This window comes from Protopterus annectens, chromosome 5.part0 (assembly GCF_019279795.1).
Source record: "Protopterus annectens isolate FY-2018-M chromosome 5.part0, PAN1.0, whole genome shotgun sequence".
NCBI classification, from domain to species: domain Eukaryota; kingdom Metazoa; phylum Chordata; order Ceratodontiformes; family Protopteridae; genus Protopterus; species Protopterus annectens.
This window is the reverse complement of record NC_056735.1, coordinates 486,090,117-486,108,280: the sequence shown is the minus strand read 5'-3', so window position 1 is coordinate 486,108,280 and position 18,164 is coordinate 486,090,117.

Below are 18,164 nucleotides of genomic sequence, written 5' to 3'. Positions count from 1 at the left end.
TATATACAAATGCATGTATATACATATATTTAGGTATATTTACACTGTAGCTTTAAGGGTTTTGGCAGGGATTTTTAAATTCTGTAATGTCATGAGAGTATATAATGTGATTTTACAACGTTATGAAGTGTTCTGAAGAAGACTGTGTTGGTACAGTTGAAAGAGCTAAACCTATTTGGATTGTATTAAATTTGTTTTTCGTTGGTCAAGTGGCTTGTGTTTTCTATTGGTTCCGCATCTTTGCTGGTTAAACTGCTGATTGAGAGCCCAGTGTCTGTTATTCTTAAAGTGTATTAGTTCTGGTTTAAGCACTTGGGCTTCAGGCCAGTTATTTTACATTAAGAAGGTTTGTGGTCTGCACTCTTGTGGGAGAAGAAGCTGGACTCTGCCCTTCTGAGCTGGGAATTTCTGGTTAAAGGTTTATAGTGCCTGAATATTTGAACTGTATCTTACTGAAATTGGTACACCTTGTTTGCTGTAGCATAGACTAGTTCCAGGCCTGCTGAATCTAGCTTTGTTTATATGCTTGTTGTCTGCTGTTTGCTTGTTATTTCCCTAGAACGCTAATTCCACGTAATACGCGGCTTCTCAGCGCTTCTGTGGATCACTAGTGAAATCTGCATTGCTTACTGTACTTATTTACTTGCTTCACTTGAAAGAAAGTTACTGTTTGTCATTTTTGCATTTAAGTTACCTGTAACACATTGCACTTAAGTTACCTGGCACTTGCTCACTAAAGCAATTATATAAGTCAGCACTAAAAATTAAAAGCACTACACCCTCACTCCCCACTGGCCCTTGTTTTCAGTTATTAAGGAATTCCCAATATTATTCTAGCATGTCCAAAGATCAGTTGTCAATCTCCTCTCCGGTCCAGCTGGTGAATCTGGGAATCTTGAGGAAATGTTACAACTGCCTCATGTACACAGACAACCCTCTCCTCCTCCCAACAAATTCCAACACATGTGAGAGATGCAACCATATAGCCAAACTGGAGGCTAAGATCTCTCAACTCAGTACTGGCATAACCAGTCAGGAGGAGAAGGAAACCACACTCACTACAATTCCAGTCTCACATAGACCTACCACGACAGCAAACCAAACACATAATCACACAAAAACATACTCAGAGGCTCTAAATAAAGATCTGCCTAAGCAGCAGAGACCTCCAAAGCAGAAACCCAAGCAATCGCTACCCCAAAACAAAACACGTGCAACACATATCTCACAAAGCCAGTGTGCCGAACAGTCACAGCCCTTAAGACTAAACAACACACCTGATACACTTGTAATAGGTGACTCTATCGTCAGGCACACTGAGGTCCCACTCACCAGGCTGAACAAGGAGAGGGTCACGGTGAGCAGCCTGTCGGGCGCTAGGATCTGCTACATAACACAAGCACTCAGGTCACTCCAAGGCAAGTACAAATATGACACAGTCATTGTCCATGCTGGTGTGAATGACTTGAGATGTACCTCCCTGGACTACATGAAAAGAGACATAAAGGAGCTCTCTGAGCATGTAGCCCAGGCCGGTATGACCCTGACCTTGAGTAGCATCGTACCCTCACCAAAAATGATGCCACAATATGAAGACAAGATGATCAATTTCAACAATTGGCTTAAGTACTGGTGTTATTCAAAGGGGATCCAATGCCTGTCAGCTTGGGATGATATGCTCGACAAGCCATGATGCTTTGCTAGGGACGGCTTGCACCTGTCACCCCTGGGCTTTTGGATATTGGCAAAGGCTCTTGCTACCCCCATAGTGCCTTTTTTAGGCAAGGCTCAAAAGACAAACCACCTCCATACGTATCACAAGGGATAAGAAACTAAGAGTAATGCTACTCAACGCCAGAAGTCTAAACCTCAAGATGCACGCACTCTAAACTCTCCTTAGCATGGAGAACATTGATATCTGTGCAGTAACAGAAACCTGGTTCAGGGCTCCCGAGAGCACCCCAGCACTACCAGGTTATACTTCATACCATGCTTTTCGGCCCCAAAATTTGGACCAAACCACAAAACGAGGGGGGAGTATCGATATTCATCAAAGATACCCACACCTCCAGGTTGGTGGCAAAGCACGAAGCATCAGAGACTATCCATGTGCAACTAACAGTGGGTAAAACTGCCTTCCAGTTTATAGCCTGCTACAGACCACCCTTTCAAACTCAGGAACCCCACTCGGCCTTCCTGAGAACTCTGGAAAATATGAAGGTCTCTCCAAACACCATTATATTGGGCGACTTCAACTACCCAAACATAGACTGGGAGCATTACTCTAGCTCCAACACCCTAGCCCAAAGGTTCCTAGAATTTATAAACTCAAATACTATGGAACAACTTGTTGCCACTCCCACAAGAGGGGAAAACATACTGGACCTGATCATCACCAACAAGGGGACTCTATGCTCCAGACCAGAAGTGTATCCCTCACTGGTAAGATCAGACCATAAACTAATCTCACTGGATATTCAAATCCCGACCCCACCCCCTGCCCAGAAAACCACAGTGAAAAACTTCTCTAAAGCAAATTTCACACTCCTCAAAACTGAGGTGGAATCCCTCAAAGCCCTCGGGCCTGTGGAAAATACGGCCCAAACCGCAGAATCCTTTATAAACGCATTCTATGAACACCTTCAGGAATGCATGGATCATGCGATCCCAAATAAAACCAAGACCCTATCCTCCAAAGGCAGACGTCCTGTCTAGTGGACCCCAGCCATAAATAAACTATACAATAAAAGGAGGAAGCTACTAAATGATAGAGCAAAATCCCAAAAAGGGAAGGCATCACTGATCAGTATTAGCAAAAAACTATGGGCACTCATAAAATTGTCTAAGGCCAGCTTCGAGAGAAAAACTGCACAGGACACTAAGGATAATCACGAGGCTTTCTTTAGTTATGTTAGGAACCTGGGTGGTAATTCCCAGATATGCTCAGAATTAGTCCAAAATGACAAAAAATACACTGAACCCACAGACATTGCCAACATCCTAGCTGACAGGTTCAGCGCAAACTTCTCCCCTCCCCACCAAAAGGGCAAATATCTATCCCAGCAGAGTGCTGCCCCCCTGACATCTCAGATGCTCAGGTAAGAGCCGCCCTCTTCAAAGCAAAAAACACAGCATCAATGGGACCAGACGGTGTCCCGGGCTGCGTCCTACATGAACTCCAAGAAGAGCTAAACCCAAACATAAAACTACTGTTCAATCTTAGCCTTACTACAGGATATGTGCCCAAAGAGTGGCGTACAGCAACAGTGGTCCCTCTCCATAAAGGTGGTGCCTCAACGGATCCTGGAAACTATCGCCCCATAAGCCTGACTAGCTTGGTCTGCAAAGCTATGGAAAGGATCATCATGGACCTCATAAATAAAGATATTGGGGACCTACAGGCACTGGATCCTACCCAGTTCGGCTTTGTTAAGGGCATATCCTGCCTCTTAAACCTGGTTGATTTCTTTGAAACAGTCACCAAGCCCATTGACGAGGGGAAGGTGGTCCACACAGCCTACCTGGACCTCGCAAAAGCCTTCGATACAATACCCCACTCGGGCATTATAAATAAGCTCACCAGCTTAAATATAAACCCCTATGTCACTAGATGGATTGCAAACTGGCTCAAGGACAGAACCCACATGGTTAGAATTGCTGGAACCATGTCAGACTCCAAACCAGTTACAAGTGGTGTCCCACAAGGCTCAGTCCTGGGACCTCTCTTGTTCGGTATATATTTCTCAGAGGTACAGGCCAACACGGAAGGACTGTGGCTGACCAAGTTCGCAGATGACTGCAAACTGGGGGCCATAATCGACTTTCCAGCCGACACAAGCATCCTCCAAAAGGGCCTCATAGAAACAGACAACTGGTGCCAGAGCCATGGCCTCAAGCTAAATACCAAAAAGTGTATAGTCATCCCCTTTGGCAAAAACAAAGTGCCCACAAATTACCACATAGGTGGTAATCCATTAAGTACAGAAGAAGTAATTAGGGACCAGGGGACCCAAGTTGATAGCAATCTCTCATTTGACAACCACGTGGCCAAAGTGGTTAGAAAAACATTTTATATAGCCCACCTAATCATGAAGGGATTCACATCTAGATCAGGGGAGGTCATCGTGCCTCTTTACTCATCCCTCATCAGGCCCATAATTGAGTACAATGCCCCTTTTGGGATGTACCTTACCAGACACCTGCAGCAACTGGAAAGACCCCAAAAGTACCTCACCAAGAGGATCAAAGGGCTCAAACAGATGCCATATGCTGCCCGGTTAAAGAAACTCCAGCTCTACTCATTGGCATACTGCCTGTTCAGAGGCAATCTGTGCCTGACGTATAAAGCCATGTCCAACCCGGAATTAATGGACATGCTGTACCTCAGAAAATCCAAATCCCATCGAGCTATGCGCTTGAGAGACTTGAACCTCAGCACTGAAATAAATAGGACATGCTGGAGGGACAGATTCATAACCCAGAGGCTCCCTTCACTCTGGAATAAAATCCCAGTCCAGGTTAGGCAGAGTCCCGCATTGACTCTCTTCAAGAGGAATCTTGATGAGTGGATGGGAGATAGTAGGTTTACCCCAGGTATCACTTCTGTGTCACTGTTAGACAGAGGCACAGTATACTAACCTCAAAAAAGGGCATAGCAAAATAAATTTAAAATGGGTGGCGAAAGCCAAACACATTCGGGCTAGGCTTATAAATGCCCTAGGGCAGATAGCCTAGTATGAACCTATGAACCTATGAACCTATATTCACAGGTAACATATGGATCTGAACAACATCCCATTAACTGGTGCAGCAGTGACACAGTCACAACTGTTTGACAGACACTCCAGAGGTTGTCATATGTCAGCTGTCCTTTCCCATGGTGAGTCAGGCTCCTGAGCTGTGATCCTACCTCACAACCTCTTCGAGCATCACATCTGGACAAAGCCAAAAATGATGGGGGGATAAATAGGGACAGACTTTAAATATTGCTGTTACAAACTTAGAAAGTTTGTAGAATGATACATTTTGCATTACTGTGAATATTCTTAAAGATGTGGAGTCTTAAACTCGAGTGTTTGTCATTACTTGATGACTTCAATCCTCAGCTATTGGTCAGAAAAGTACAGATTTCAGGAGGAACAGACAAAAAACTATGATGGGAAAATCTGGACATTCTGTGAAGATCTGTACAGTTGAGAGGTGTGGCTGTGATCTCTCCCACTGCAGAGAGGGTCAGATGCTATGGCCATAGCAGCTATTCAGCAGGACATTAGTAAGCAAGTCTTGTTGGGACATATATTCTTCCAAATCATATTTCCCATTATTACAGACCAAGTACTACATTCAATTGCATGCTTACATCTTCTACTTACCTTTTTTTCTTCTCTTTTCTGGTTTATGTTTTATTTGTTCTCTCTCTCTCTCTCTCTCTCTGTGCACTACAGGGATAGAGATGTTTTTAAAGTGATGCTCATGACCAAGTGATGGCCTGTGCACCTATTGGTGTCTAAATCGAACACAAAGGCAAGCTTGCTGTTGCTACTTCACAAAAATCTTTTAATGTTAGCGCTTTCATTGAGGTCAATGCCCCAACTTCTTCAGACAACTCAAGAATATAAAACAAACTGTTTTATATCATATCTAATTAAGCAATCAGTTCAAATAATTCACATTTAAAGGTCCCTTACCTAAATAACCTTAGGTATCAAAGGATATTTCTTATAAAATCATTCCTAGTTTTTTAAAAATAATATATCCAAGCAATCTTAAAAACATTTAAAAAAATAGTACCATATAGAATGATATTAAATTAGTGGACATAAACTACTTTACACTCATATAATTAAAGAAATAGAAGTTAAAAAATATATATAAATAAATAATGGTACCTTTTTACCAGTACCATTAAGGTGCATGTATATTTATAATTATAAATACATGTACATATGTATCTATCATCTACCTGAGAAGTGCTTTAAGTTTTAAGATACACTTTATAGAGACAAATTCATTCAAACCTGGGGGTATATGTGCAAAAGTACGAATTTGCCACATGAGCTCACTCTATTCCAATTACAACTCCCATGGCCCTCATATCTTACTATGTTCTACCTTTTGTATGATTATAAAAACAAATTTGTGTGTGGGGTTATCCAGTATATGCCTAGCAAGGGCATTCATAGTTATTTGTCTTTGGATATTATATTGGTGCTTGTAAATCCTCTGTTTTAATTTTCTTTCCATTTTCCCAATATAAAATGATGAACAGTGTTCACAGAGTGCCACATAGGCTACGCCTTGGGAATTACAATTAAATTTTCCTTTTACCATATAACACTTATCCCTGATGGTACATTTATTCCCTACTTTTATATATTTGCACTGTTGACAGCATCCACATTTACTCATACCACCCATAGGTTTGGGTTCCTCTCTTTGACTTTCTAATAAACTTTTCAAGTTGGGCCCCCTCCTATAAGTTAACTTTTGGTTGTATGTCTAAAATCTTATTTAGAACATTATCTTCCAATATAATGGACCAGTTCTTGTGCATAATATATTTAATATCGTCTGTGTCCAAAGAATATGTAATAAGAAACCTGATCCCCAGATTTTTATTGTTATCATTACTGGATTGACTATTAGTCTGACTAATCTCTACAGTCTCCTGTTCCAAGGGTTTACTATAGGTGTTGTCATAGCCTTTATATACTATAGGCTTGAAGTGCCCAGACCTCCTTTTAGAGTTCACTTCAAAAATTTGTGCTAAAAAACTTTCGGGATACCCTCTGCTAAGGAACATATCCTTTAAAGTTTTGCATTCCAAAAAATAATTGCTATCAGCTGAAACCATCCTAGCTGCCCTCACAACTTGTCCTTTAACCACCGCCTTCTTCTGGTGGTAAGGATGGCAGCTTGTAAAATGCAAGAAAGCATTGGAGTAAGTCAGCTTTCTATATATAGTTGTCTTAAACCTATTATGGACCTTTTCTTTAGATAGTTGAATGTCCAAAAAATTAATAGACTCAACACCAACTTGATAAGTGAATTCTAGGAACCCTGTTGTTTCTGTGATGGTTCTAATAAAGGACTGGAATATTGCTGCCTGCCCCTTCCAGATGAAAAACATATCACCTTGGTAACTAGTGTACCATACTACATTATCTTGGAATATTCTATTTTTAAATAAATGTTCTTTTTCCCAATAAGCCATTACGCAATTGGCAAAACTGCCTCCACAGGGTGACCCCATTGCCACAAATGTCCCTGTTTTTTGTAGGAAATAGTCCCCATTAAAGTACATAAAGTTGTTAGATAAAACAAGCTCAAGTAAAGTTTCTATAACATAAATTTCACCCATATCAACTCCTTTGAGATTCAAAAAATATCTTATCCACTCTATACCCAGCTCTTGTGGTATAACCATATAAAGGTCCTTTATATCTACGGTAAGGAAGATATACTCATATATCCTTTGATACCTAAGGTTATTTAGTTTTTTTTTTTTTAGCACAAATTTTTGATGAAGTGAACTCTAAAAGGAGGTCTGGGCACTTCAAGCCTATAGTATATAAAGGCTATGACAACACCTATAGTGAACCCTTGGAACAGGAGACTGTAGAGATTAGTCAGACTAATAGTCAATCCAGTAATGATAACAATAAAAATCTGGGGATCAGGTTTCTGATTACATATTCTTTGGACACAGACGATATTAAATATATTATGCACAAGAACTGGTCCATTATATTGGAAGATAATGTTCTAAATAAGATTTTAGACATACAACCAAAGTTCACTTATAGGAGGGGGCTCAACTTGAAACGTTTATTAGAAAGTCAAAGAGAGGAACTCAAGCCTATGGGTGGTATGAGTAAATGTGGATGCTGTCAACAGTGCAAATATATAAAAGTAGGGAATAAGTGTACCATCAGGGATAAGTGTTATATGTATAAGTGTTATATGGTAAAAGGAAAATTTAATTGCAATTCCCAAGGCATAGTCTATGTGGCACTCTGTGAACACTGTTCATCATTTTATATTGGGAAAACGGAAAGAAAATTAAAACAGAGGATTTACAAGCACCAATATAATATCCAAAGACAAATAACTATGAATGCCCTTGCTAGGCAAATACTGGATAACCCCACACACAAATTTGTTTTTATAATCATACAAAAGGTAGAACATAGTAAGAGAGGAGGGCCATGGGAATTGTAATTGGAATAGAGTGAGCTCATGTGGCAAATTCATACTTTTGCACATATACCGCCAGGTTTGAATGAATCTTTCTCTATAAAGTGTATCTTAAAACTTAAAGCACTTCTCAGGTAGATGATAGATACATATGTACATGTATTTATAATTATAAATATACATGCACCTTAATGGTACTGGTAAAAATGTACTATTATTTATTTATATATATTTTTTAACTTATATTTCTTTAATTATATGAGTGTAAAGTAGTTTATGTCCACTCATTTAATATCATTATATATGGTACTATTTTTTTAAATGTTTTTAAGATTGCTTGGATATGTAATTTTTTAAAAAAAACTAAGAATGATTTTATAAGAAATATCCTTCGATACCTAAGGTTATTTAGGTAAGGGACCTTTAAATGTGAATTGTTTGAATTGATTGATAATTAGATATAAAACAGTTTGTTTTGTATTGTTGAGTTGTCTGAAGAAGTTGGGGCATTGACCTCAAAGAAAGCGCTAATATTAAAATATTTTTGTGAACCAGCAACAGCAAGTTGCCTTTGTGTTCATTTTAAACAGTTTGTCAAGAGAGTGTTTCACCTATTGGTGTTCCACACTTGCTAACTGCATGCAGAGCAGCTGTGTAGTTCTTCCAATAGCCAATGTCATGGCAACACACTCCTATAACTGAGTACTCCATGTGGGCATTGGCCCTTTCCCTTACTTGTGAGGAAGACATCCTGGAGTTGTGTGAGCTACTACCTCTTACAACAAGACTTGTGGAGACAAGCCAACTAAATGGTGGAGAAGGTTCAATACTTAGGGACAGAATGTGAGTATTGCTGTTATATGTTTGGAATACTGCTAGTTTAACAGGGTTTATCTGCGCATTCTACTTCTGCATGGGTTTCAGTCTGACAAAGTTCTGTCTCTGCATAGCCATCAACTGTAGGCTATCCACATAATGGCCACAGGTTAGCCTATTATGTTTGGTCTGTTCCCCAAACAGGTGTTGTCCTTGGCAAATTAGTAGCATACTCTGGTGATTGCAATCTGTAAATGTTAACATCCCATTTGTTTTTCAGACTTTATATCCCTCACAAAAGATGTGTTACAACAAACCCTGTAACATCAGAAACTTTATCAGTGTATAACATGTATGGCCATGTATTTGGGCTTCTGTCCACCAATTATGTCAGTTCTGTCCAGATGTCATACAGTAGGAGGTTGATAGGTATAATGGTCTATCATTATTTAGTGCTGTCATTCCTGGTGAGGAGAAAGGCTGGAAAACATGTTGAAGTCTGTACACTCAAGAGGTTGGTGTATAGAGAATGCTCTTAGATACCCTTGTAACATATTTTATGTGGGGGAGAGTAACACATGTTTTAAAACTTGGCTGTTAGAACATGTGAGACATATTACTGATAAGAAATATGACAGTTCTATAGCTGCACATTTGAATAAATCTCACTATGGGGACAGTAGTGGGTTCCAATATACTGTTTTGGAAACAGTATGTTCCTCAGTTTGATGAAACATTCATAAAAGGACAATTGTTATGTACATACTCAATGTATTAATATTAAATGTGATACTTTGTCCCTTAGGGGGTTAAATGAGGAGTGTAATTGGAGGCTGTGTATTTAATTATGTAATTAAGTGTTAATTGCTTCTTGTGATTAAGGCGAATATTTCTTGTAATGTTTTACTCCTTGAAGGCTTTAGCCAAGACATCAGAGTATAATAAACATGTGTGAATTACTGGCTGGTTGTATTTCTCTTTGCTATGTTCAGTTATTTTAGTTGTTCTGCTAAGAGGTTGTTGTATGTTTAACCATTGTGTATGGCCTATCATGATTTTATAGCAGTGTACTGTTCACTTATTTATTTGTACTGTGGGTGGGTGGGGCAGATGTGAGTGTCATGGGTCATTTTGTATCGAACTGTGCATGCTGCCCCAGTTATGGGTGGTCTATCAGCAGCATATGTTTGTATGGGCATTTTGGGACATGTATGCATATATATATATATATATATATATATATATATATATATATATATATATATATATATATATATTTATATGTGTGTATATATTGTGTGTGTGTGTGTATATATATATATATATATATATATATATATATATATATATATATGTATATATACACACACATATACACCTCAGTACTTATTGATAATATATCTATATATTGTTATACACATATATGTAGCTCCATACATATCTATTTCTCTCTATATATATATATGTTTCTTTTCAGATATATATATTTGTAGGTATCCTTCCTAATTGCACAGTGTCTCTTCCCTATTGCAAACTGGCTGTAAAGAAGGGTATGTGAGGTGGCTTACTGGTAAATAGCTTTGACTATGGTGTGCAGGGTCCTGGGTTCAAGCCTGCAAGGGCTGTTTATCTTATTGCTAGGCAGAGCAAGGACTGTTGGATACATAGTGATTAAGGCAGTTTTGAGCAGCTTTAAGTGTGGTTGCATGGGTTTGCATGACGGTAAGTGGTGCTAACGCATGGTTAAACAAATAAGTGCTTATACCATGCAAGCTTCGCTTACCAGTGTGCAAATCTGCTTAGCATTTACATTTAAGCAATGCTTAAACCTGCTAAGCATATATCAGCCCGGGTAACCATTGATCACATTCCAGTCTGATAAAATAGCATGGTAATGACATCTTTAATAAGTGTATTTAATTTCCTGTACATAACATGCTTCTATGTGCTGTCATTACAGTAGCAAGGGGTGTGACTATACTGTATGGGAAACCTGGGTCTACATGAGTAGTACCACAATCTATTTTCTTTGTATTTGTTTTATACATGGGTAGTATAAAGAAGTTATGTACCTACCATAACGTTCCATGTTAGTTGTCTTCTTCTTGCCTTCTTTCTTGCTGGTTGGGTTTGGAGCCGATCCTCAGCTCTGACCCAGCCATCTTCAATAGCTCGAGAGCTGTTTACTGGCTTGAGGCTACCCTATATCCCATGATGCCTGGCGCTAGTTACCCAGATCTTGTTTGAAAAAGCTATTCCAGACATAACTAAGGAAGAATTCTGCCCTAGAAGCCCCTTGGGCCCAACTGTGAAGATATCTAAGCAGAAAAGGACAACCAGAGAAGGTTCAGCCAATGAAATTTGAAAAGGGGAGCTCCTCTCGATCCACTAGGATAGGGGGATGGAGGGTGGGATGGAGGAAAGAAGGCGAGAAGAAGACAACTAACATGGAACATTATGGTAGGTACATAACTTCTTTATGTTAAGTTGTCTATCTCGCCTTCATTCTTGCTGGTTGGGACAGCGTCACTAGCACCTACTATCCAGGGAGGCTCATTGGAACAGACTCTTCAGAACAGTGAAACCAAAATCAGCTCTGTTTCTGGAAATCATGTCTAGTTTATAATGAGAAATGAAGGTATGTGGGTTAGCCCACGTGGCAGCTGCACAGATAGATTCCATGGGCAACCTAGATTGAAAGGTCACCGAGGTGGCCAATGCCCTAGTAGAGTGGCCTTTTGGTTTGATAGATAGTTCGTTGTTTCTCAGATGGTAAATGAAATAAATAATGTGAGACAACCACCTAGATAATGTTACCTTTGAGACTGGAAGGCCCTGTCTGCCCTCAGCATAGGAAAGGAAGAGTTGGTCCGACTTCCTGATGTCCTTTGTCCTATGCAAATAAAAATGCAATTGTCTGTGGACATCTAACTGGTGCAATTTATATTCTGCCTTATTGGTGTGATTAGGAAAGAGCACAGGAAGGTCTATGGACTGATTTAAATTATTTTGTGAACAAACCTTAGGAAGGAAGGAAGGTTTGGTCCTTAGAGTGACCCTATCGTTATGAAAAACTAAGTATGAAGGACGAATACATAGAGCCTGAAGCTCCAAAACATGTCTGGCAGAAGTAATGGCTACCAGAAAAAGAGTCTTCCATGATAAAAACTTAATGGAGCAAGATGCTGCAGGTTCAAAGGGTGGCAAGATTAGGGAAGCTAGCGCCAAATTTAGATCCCATGGAGGTGGGGGATCCCTGATTGGGGGCCTAAGCAGAGTGGTTCCTTTGAGGAAGGCTTTACACAGCTTATGAGACATAATGTTGTTCGAAGACAACCCAATGTGAAAATTCGAAATGGCAGCTAACTGAACTCTGATTGTAGCAGAATTGGAACCAGAATGAAAGAGTTCTGCTAAAAATTCCAAAATCTTGTGGACAGGGGCTGAAAAGGGATCTATGTTCTTAGCCTCTGCCCAGCAAGAAAAACGTTTCCACTTGCTAGCATAAGTTTTCCTAGTTGTGGATTTGTGCGATGAGATAACAATTTCCCTCAAAGAGGAGGAAATATTAGGAAGCCTGGCTAATGTTGGAAGTGGAGCAACCAAACTGTGAGCTGGAGTGTTTGAAGGGATCGATGCAGTCTGCCCGATTGATGAATCAGTAGATCTGGGATAGGATCCAGAATCCAAGGCTGCTCGAGAAGGTAAATGATGCAGGATTGGGAACCATATCTGTCGAGGCCAGTAAGGGGCAATGAGGATCATTCTGCAACCCAACACAGTTGCTCTCTGTATGAGTTTGGGTATTAGGGGAAACGGAGGGAAAGCGTAGAGAAGTCCCTGAGGCCAATCGTGGACTAGAGCGTCTCTGGGGGAGTGGCCAGGAAGTGGAAGAAGGGAGAAGAAATTGCTGTACTTGCTGTTAAAAGGTGTGGCAAACAGGTTGCAGCAAGGCTGCCCCCATTTGCGAAAGATTTGTTCCGCAATTACCTGATTCAGAGACCATTCGTGAGGCATGAGAATTGCTCTGCTGAGCCTGTCTGCGATGACGTTGGAACTCCCAGGGATGTGCATTGCGATCAGAAAACGTTGGGAAGAGATCACCCACTGCCAGAGTCTGAGTGCTTCTCGACATAGAGGATAGGACCTGGTTCTGCCCTGCATGTTGATATACCACACCACTGACATATTGTCTATTTGAATTGTAATGGTCCCAGGAGGAAGAGAGTCCTGAAGGGCTTGCAACGTTAAAATCACGGCTTTCATCTCCAAGACATTTATGTGCAAATGGTACTCGTGAGGCTGCCAGGTGCCTTGGATTGTCCTGCCCTGATAATGCCCCCACCCTATCAGGGAGGCGTCTGTGGTCACTGTGGTGACTGGAGGGGATAGCACAAATGGTCTGCCCTGGGACACTGATGGGGAGACCATCCACCAAGCGAGGTGCTTCTTGCATGCTTCTGTGATCATAATCTTGTGAGACATGGGAAGCTGTTGGAAGGACCACTGTGTGAATAGAAGCCACTGGAGGATTCTCATGTGAAAGTGGGCCAGGGGGACAAGAAGAATAGCTGATGCCATGGAACCCAGTGTTTGGAGGACGAACCTGACTTGAATCGTTTTGCATGCTAATAAAATCTGTACTTGCTACCCTGTCTGTTGGAAGACTCGCAGACATGTTCCTTGTATTTAGATTTGTGCCTATATAAGTGATATGCTGATAGGGCAATAATGCAGATTTTTTGAAATTTATTGTGATACCTAGCCTGGAACAAGGTTTGATAGTGTAGTCCCTGGCTTGCAGGAGGTGATGCCTGGTGGAAGCAGTGAGGAGCCAGTCATCTAGATATGGAAACACCTGGAATCTCTGACATCTCAGGTGAGCCGTAACCACTGCCATGCATTTGGTGAACACCCTGGGGGCTGTGGTGAGACCAAAGGGCAGAGCTCTGAACTGATAATGACTGGCCCCCAGCCAGAAGTGAAGGAATCTTCTGGAGCGCCCATGCATTTTCATGTGGTAGTACGTATCCTGAAGATCTACAGAGCACATCCAATTGTCCTGACCCAGGAAGGGTAGAATGGACTGTAGTGTGACCATCAGAAACTTTGTTCTTTGTACAGATCTGTTTAATCTGCTGAGATCCAGAATGGGTCTCCAGTCCCCTGTCTTTTTTGGTACCAAAAAGAACCTTGAGTAAGTTCTGGATACAAGCTGGTCTGCCGGGACTTCCTGGATGACTCTTTTGTGTAGCAGCTTTGAAATCTCTATGGCTGCTTGTTCCCTTAGATTGGGTGGAACATCTGGAAGGGACTTGTTTGACGGTAACGGGGGTTGAGCAAAGGGAATTCTGTAACCTCCGGATATGATCGACTGTACCAACTTGTCTTGAGTTAGGTCTTGCCAGGCTTTGGGGTACAGTGAGAGCCTTCCCCCGACTACCTCCAGAGGTGGGCAGCCAGGCAAAGCTTCAGGGATGCTGAAAGGGCTTCTCAGAGAAGGATTCTTTGCTGCCCTGGTTCTGCAGACCCCCTCTGCCACGAGGGCGGCATCTGTTATTGTTCCCTCCTCTGCCCCTGGAGGGAAACTCACCACATGTGTCAGACAATGTTCCCTGAGATTTCTGGAACCACATCTTTCCACTCTTCTGACCCTTGGGGTATGGTCTAGAAGGAGTGGAAAAATGGACTCCCACGGCAGAGAGAGTCTTGCCTTCCTGTTCACACCTGGTTAGGGTGTCCTTCACCTGTGATCCAAAGAGAGCGGAACCATCAAAGGGGGTATTGGTGAAAGACCCACTGAACGGCTCCGCAAAATTACATAGCCGCATCCATGAGTGCCTCCTAAGGGCAATGCCTGTGCATGCGGCTCTACTCGCACCATCGGCTGCATAAGAAATAAGCCTCATGGAGGAGTTAACAACTGAATTCAAGAGTCGCCAGCTGGGAGGCCACCTTAGCTTGAGCCCCCTCAGCTGATGGATCTTGGAGGGTATCTCCAAGCTCTTTAAGGAAATCCCTCTGAAGGCGGGTAAAATGGCACAAATAATTCAGAGACCTCATGGAGAAGGTCGCTGAAGCAAGCATTCACTTCCCATATCTGTCCATAGTCCTAGACTCCTTGTTAGGGGGATGGACAGATGAGGAAGTTTCTGCCAACTCCTTCTTTGTGGCTGCTACTACCACCATGGCATCAACAGGTATGCCTTTAGTCAAAAACTGTTTGTCCTGAGGTGCAGTTATAAATTTAGCAGGTCTCCTGGGGGTTGGTTCCACTGTGTCTGGAGCTGACCACGCCTTCCGAGCCACCACAGACATAAGTGGGTCGAAAGGCGGAGACACCCAGGAGGTGGAAGGTCGGGAACCAAACACGTCCAGGAATACCGACTCATCCTCGGAAGGGGCTAGGGTATTCCAGTTCCCCCACTGCCTAAGCATTTCCAAAATGTCTGAAAAGGAGACATCTTCAGAGGGGGATCTTGGGGACCCTTCCGAATCCTCTAAGTCAGTATTGGATTTGTGACAGAATCAGGGGAGTCAACGTGCTTCCTCTTACGAGGTGGCTCCTCTGAGTGATCAGGGGAGGCCTCAGAAGAGGAAGAAACACCCAAGAGGGTGCCCTGGAGTGCTGGTTCCCCATGCTTGGGGTCTGGAGGAGGGGCAGAGGCAGATACAGGCACCATAGGGGAGGAGCTGATGGGGTTGACCATGGGACTGACTCGGGAGCCAGTTCACTCCTCATGACCTCGAAGGCGCCTCCGCCTGGACGCAGAGAAGACTCCGGTTCTGAAGAAACCGGAATTCCTCTCTGCACCAAGGGGGACGGCTCCGAGGCTGATGTAGGAGCAGAGCTCACCTGCGCTGAAGCTCTGAGTAGGAGAATGGGGTCGGACAAGGGTCCAATGGATGGTGCCATGGAAGGGATCGGAGCCGACGACGGAACCGAAGGAGAAGGTATCGGAGCCAACGGTTCCACGAGTCGAACCCCAATGAACTCCGGCTCCGAGCTCAAGAGAGGAGTCAGAGGAGGAATCTCTGCAGAAGTAGATGGAGCCAACACCTGATGAGGGGGTCTGGACAACATTTTCACTAGGGCCTACGATTTCAGCAGCCTACTGACCACTCTCTCCAAGTCCTGATCTGAAAGTCTGGAGGAGTGAGAGGACCTATGACTGCGTTCCGATTGGAGCAGAGGTGACCATGGAGCCGAGCGTATTGACTCCAAGGAGGGACACCTTGATCTCTTTCAACTCCCAGATGGCTCTGAAGTACCTGCTGGAGCCGATTGGGAGGGAGGCACATCGGCTCCGGTAGGAGCCGAGGTGGATGGTGGAGTTTCACCCAGTGACAGCTCAGAAATGGGAGCCGAAGACTTAGGTAGCTTGGAGGATTTCACAGGCTGAGCCTTGGCCGGTGAATCCTGGGGCTTGAGCAAACCCCAAAGGATTAACTTATTTTTGCGCTCCTGCAGGACTCTTGGGCTGAAAGCATGACAAACCGAACAAGAGTCCTGCAGGTGCACCATGCCCAGACAATAGACACAAGAAGTGTGACCATCTGTCAGAGACATCTTCTGACAGCATGAGTCACACTTCTTGAATCTGGACACTTTAGTATCCTTGGACATGTTACCACACACACACCAAGGTTAAACACTCACACACCACAAGAAAAACAAGTTAGCAGGTATAATTAATTAAACAATATAAACTATACAGCTAACACACACTAAAAACTAAGTAAAGTCTACTACTACAGACACTACCTAAAAATGTTTTTTTTTTTTTTTTAAACTAGAAAAAGACAAAAAGAGGGTTAGCCTCTAATTTAAATGGCTACCACAAAAGGGAAGGGAGGGGGAGGGGTGGGGAAAACTCTCTAAGTAAAACGAGTTTTCAAAAAAAAAAAAAACAGGAAGGATAGATACTATTTAAAGAATCTAGCTAGGGTAATACTACAATTTAGGAATTAGGTATACTATTAAGGGATAAATTCTAGTGAAAATAGAAATATACAAAAAGTATACGAGCCTGAGCCAGTAAGACAACCTCGCAGTCTGAAGCGGCAAACGAGATCTGGGTAACTAGCGCCAGGCATCATGGGATATAGGGTAGCCTCGAGCCAGTAAACAGTTCTCGAGCTATTGAAGATGGCCAAGTCGGAGCCAAGGATTGGATCCAAACCCAACCAGCAAGAATGAAGGCTAGATAGACAACTTAACATCACGTTATATGCAGTCACACTTGCATGTTACACCAGCTACAGTGCATTGGTTGACAAAAATGGTTTAACACATATTGTATCATTACGTTAGTACTTTTAACAGTGCTTTTCCAAGTAAAAGTAGATTGCAGATTGTAGTACTAGAACCATACACCCCTGCATGCAAAGCTGGGACTCTGAGTACTGACTGTCTTGTTCTTGGTGTTTGAGCTGTATGTTTATATGTATCTCCTATAGAATACTGATCTGATATTTTGATATTAACTGTAGACTACTATGCTTTTTGGACATGTCATTGAGGACTGCTGTCATGTAGTAATGGCATACCTTTCAGTTTCGGACTTCTATCTTTCAAAACATTCATGCTAATGCATAACCTGTTGGCTATCTACTTTCTGTCTGTCCTCTGTACAGATGTGCAGATGTCAGGTATTGCTAAGGCCATATCACTATGTAGGTGCCCACATAGTATTGTGCTGTGGATCTGGACACTGCTGCTAGTTCCGACATATGAGACATTCCTTAATGTGGGCCTTGCCCCTTTTCCTTGCCTGTATGAGGGACATTACAGAGGTGGTGGGCTACAGATTCACATACAGTAGGTGGCAATACATCACAGGAAAGGACATGTGGAGACAGCCAAACAACATGGGGTACATATCCCCAGATTTGTGAACAGATTCTATGTCATCAGTGCTGTTATACACATGGTGGATTGATAGATTGAAAGGGTTTGTGTGGACATGCATTTAGTGAGTGACTTCACGACTGACAGTGATATGTCTCTGACATACCTCTCCACTGGCATGCTGTCCACAGACTGGCGACATGTTTGCCTGTTATGTTTTGTCTTTTCCCCAGACAGTTGGTGTCCTTGGTAAATCAGTTGTGGACTCTGGGGAATGCAGTCAGTAAATACTGACAACTAT